This window comes from Homarus americanus, unplaced genomic scaffold (assembly GCF_018991925.1).
Source record: "Homarus americanus isolate GMGI-L3 unplaced genomic scaffold, GMGI_Hamer_2.0 scaffold32583, whole genome shotgun sequence".
NCBI lineage: Eukaryota > Metazoa > Arthropoda > Malacostraca > Decapoda > Nephropidae > Homarus > Homarus americanus.
The window spans coordinates 24352020-24356608 of NW_024713129.1; positions in this window are offsets into that span (position 1 = coordinate 24352020).

Here is a 4589-nt window from a genome sequence, read left to right on the forward strand (position 1 = left end):
TATATGCAAGTAAATCACTGCAGGTGCGCGTGATCCAAGTATATGCCGATAACCACAAGGAAACAAGAAAAACGAAGTTCCAAGCGCTTTCGTGTAATTCACATCTTCAGGGGTGAGTACAGCTGTACTCACGAAAGCGCATGGGAACTTCGTGTTTTCTTGTTTCCTTGTGGTTATCAGTATATATATATATATATATATATATATATATATATATATATATATATATATATATATATATATATATATATATATATATATATATATACTAGCCGAATTACCCGCGCCTTGCGCGGAACATTTTCTGTCGACCATACATGGGGATCCTTCATTTAGGGGACCACATGGGCCATGGATCATGTGTTTCATGACCAGATCATGGAGTTCTTTATCTTGCTCTTTTTTAGGGATTTCTGCAGAAATTGCCAAATCATATTCTTCGGCTTTGATTTTGTGCTCTGGAGCTATCCAGAAAAGAAAGTGTGCATGGGGTAAACCTCTCTTCTGGTACTCAATGGTCTACAGCCATGCTTGCAAAGTACCAAATATTCCCTTCTTCATATGTTCCATAAACTTTTTCACTTTTAATCTGAAGACTCTCGCAACAATATCTGGTCGATCATGACTCTCTTGTCCGGGAGCCAAATTGTCAACAATTTCGGTCCAACGTGGATTACATGTCATAGTGATAAAGTAATCTGCTCTTCCGTAGTGTCTCACAAAGGCCATCGCATCTGACCTTTTTTCATGAAGGTATCGAGGACCACCAGTATAGGTCGCTGGAAGCACAATGCGACGACCAACTTGATTTGGATCTCCATCAGCAGCAACCAGACTATCACGTAAATCTGAGTAATTTTCTGCACGGAGACTTTGCTGTTCTCTTCTCAAAAACTTCAATCTTTCAGTTTCTATTTTGCAGTATGCATCCACCAAGAATTGCTGGAAGAGTCGCCTTCCAAGCAAGAGGTAGTTCCCTCTCGCCTTCCAACTTTCCCTGAATACGAATTCGCATTTCGATTTACAACAGGTACCTACTTTACTGCTAGGTGAACAGGGACCAAGGGGGGCTAGGAAGTGAGTCCAAACAACTTTCCACCGGCCCGGGAATCGAACCCGTGACATCTCGCTTGCGAGGCAAGAGCCGTACCGCTCTACCACCGGCGCCCCTTCTATAGCTTCATTCTCCCTCACCACCACCACCACCACCACCATAACTTCACCCTTCCTCACCCCCACCACTATGATTCGCCCTCCCTCACCCCCACAACTATAACTTCACCACCACCACCACCACCACTAGGAGTCATCCCTCCTTCACCACCAACACCACTATAAGTTCACCATTGTACTGCGCACATCATTGTCATCCTTAATACCTCTTTAATTCATATTAGGCTACATAACATTCAAATCCACCGCGCTTGTAGAGTCTCAGAAAACGGGAAACGTTGGTAAAGGACAACTCACCTACTGTATGTTTTATGCGAATTGTACCAAGGTACTGTCATATAATATTAAGTGTATGTACTCATAGCATTAAGGAGAACTCAAGGTATCTATAGGATAATTGGGAAGGTCCAATTGATACAGGCAAGTGTACTATAAGGGATAAGTGTAGATCGTGTTTGAAGGTCATACTATTTACGTCTGTGAACGATTAGTGAACATAGCTACCGCAGGTATCAGATGAAAATATACGAGAAAAATGATTTGGAAAAAGGATTAATGTATCAGACCTATGTGAAGTGTTAGAAGTGATCCAGAAACTGTACTTCAAAGAAAATATCTTGTATGCCTCGGTGTGAGCTTAATAAACCTCGTTATCTCATGTGACGAATAGCCACGAACAATGCAATGATCAGAGAATCTTATGAATGTGTTCATCGATTGCAACGTGAGAGGGGAGGATCCCGAAATACAGATTGAAGTGAAGTGGATATACCCACGCCATGAAAATGTGACGCTAGGCTTTGTTCGATGTTGGCGTCCATTCCGCCCCGGGCTACAGTTTTGAGTTAATGATATAGCCCAATTAATTTCCCCAGGAACTGGCAAACCAGACCCTAACTTTACTATGTAATTTAGGATTAAGATATATAATTATAAGTCATAAAGTCACAATGTGAGAACCAGAATAAATCAAAGTGAAAATTAAAGATTGGAAACTGTAGGCCTAGTTCAGTGAGAGACTGAGGCGCCGTCCTTAATAACGCCACGTCTCTCACCAAAACAGGTTAGTGAACTCCATCGTGCTCCATTCAGCCCTAAAAAGTCTTATCTAGCAGTTATTTACATCTTAAAACCTTGTCTGATTTTATAAAGTGAAGTAATAGTTGTACTAGTGTGTGGTGATAAAAGCCCCTCAGGCATTATCCTTAGTAACGCCACATCTCTCATCAAAACAGGTACCACGCGTTCAGAGCGTCGGCCATTACCACACTGTGAGGGACTCGCCATGTGTGGTGTAACTGCTTTCGGCCATTATGCTCCTCCACTGTGATTCTGTGGATACCCTACATATCACCACCCAGGATAGGAGAAAATAATTGTATGTTTGAGAAGTTTCGCGGTCGCTCCAAGAATACCTGACGTGGAACCAGTACTGGTATGATTACCTGGGAAGTAACCCCTCTACTCAACAAGAGTAGTGTGTGAACGAGGTACCTGGTATGTGTACCTAAGAATACCGAGGAATTCCATACTTGTAGGTGTGGAGTGTACCCAGGATGTGGTGCTATGATATAACATGTGGTGCTGTAATGTAACATGTGATGCTATGCTCTAACAGGTGGTGCAGTCTGATGCGTTTGGGGTTATGGTAAGAAGGAATGACCGAGGTAAGTAGGTCATTGATTGTTATGAAGAAGGAAGATGATAATAGTAATTATTTGATGTAAGACGTGTATTGATGCGAAGTGTAATGAACATAATAGTGGTTCTTCTGATGAAGGCCAACTCTTTTTGTATTGTGACGGGATGCAATATGTTTTATAAGGAATAAATTAGTTAAGTCTTGCTTGATGTTTCACCCTTCTTCCCACTCTCGATTTGGTCAATGAAAAACCCAACCCAATGCCTAGCTAACTCTGCCCGCGACCTAACGAGCTACATACTGTCCAGGGCGGGTCTGGTGGCAGCGACCTTAAAATTAAGAGTAGAGTTAAGTTATCCCCTTAGGATTAGTGACCCCAGAATAGGGCAGCATACCATCCCTTATCCCCACCACAATAACTTCACCACCGCCACAACCACCATAACTTCACCCTTTCTCACCCCACCACTGTGATTCACTCTCCTTCACCACCACCACCACTACAAATTTGCCATCCCTTACCCCCACCACTATGATTCATCCTCCCACCTCCCATCCACTATGATTCACTCTCCTTCACCTCCACCACAGCAGCACTAACTTGGCAGATGTATCTGTATCCTAGCCTAAATCTGGCCACGACTACATCACATTGTCTGGTCCTGTCCTTGTACTGGCCATACCGGTACCTCTAATGCTACAACTACCAGATCTGAACAACTGGGCAAGCACAACACAACTGAACTAATGGGAATCTCTCTCTCTCTCTCTCTCTCACTAGCATAAAGAACAAAGAAAGAAAGAAAGATTAAGTATAAGAACAGCGAATTAGAGAATAAAGAAAGAGTAAAAGTAAGTAAATAAATAAAATTAACAAATTAAATAAAAGGAAATAATATTTTTTCATTACACTCACCTCCACCACAACAATTAACCCTCATTCACCCCACCACTATAACTTCATCGTCACTCACCCCACCACTATAACTTCACCCTCCCTCACCCACCACTACAATCACTTCATCCTGCCTCACCCCCACCAGTGTAACTTTGTAATGATTGTTTATCAGACCATAGCTTACAGTCCAGAGAAGTACAACACGTATACCAGTAAGTAGATGGCCATGTGGTAACCCTCGTAAGTTGACACACCCTACACTCCCTACAGTAATTAGGGTGAGATTAAGACCTGACCCAGAGTTCTCATAGCCATGCGATCATGAGTGTGTTAACTCTACAAATTACTCCTGGGCATGACACACCCGGGTGGTAATAATTAGGAATCATTACCGACCGGCAACATGACCACCTGGGCAAACACAGCTGTCCAGACCTCCCCAGTTTAGTGTTAATTAGGAGAGGTCATCTGCCGGCTCGAGATCTCCAATATAAGGAGCCTGCACCTCCTTCCAGGGGGCTTTATTATTGTAACAGGGAAGGGGCCAGCAGCTCCTTCCCAGAGTCAGACAGACAGGGAGAAACAGAAGATGGGGTCATACTTGTCACTAGTCGAGATAGGGAGGGAGACTTCCCTCCCCAGCACCGAGTCTCCAGCTAAGGGCATACTAAGCTCTTCCTTACATTCCTTTAATACTCTGGCAAATATTTCATCGGGACCTGGTGACTTATTAGGCTTTAGTGTCTACTACTCTTACTAGTCACTACTATCTCGCTTAATTTATTTTCTTCACTATCTCTGTATAGAGTCGGTGCCTCGGGTATCATGTTTAAATTTTCGGTGGTGAAAACTGTTATTCAGATTATTGCTCATTTT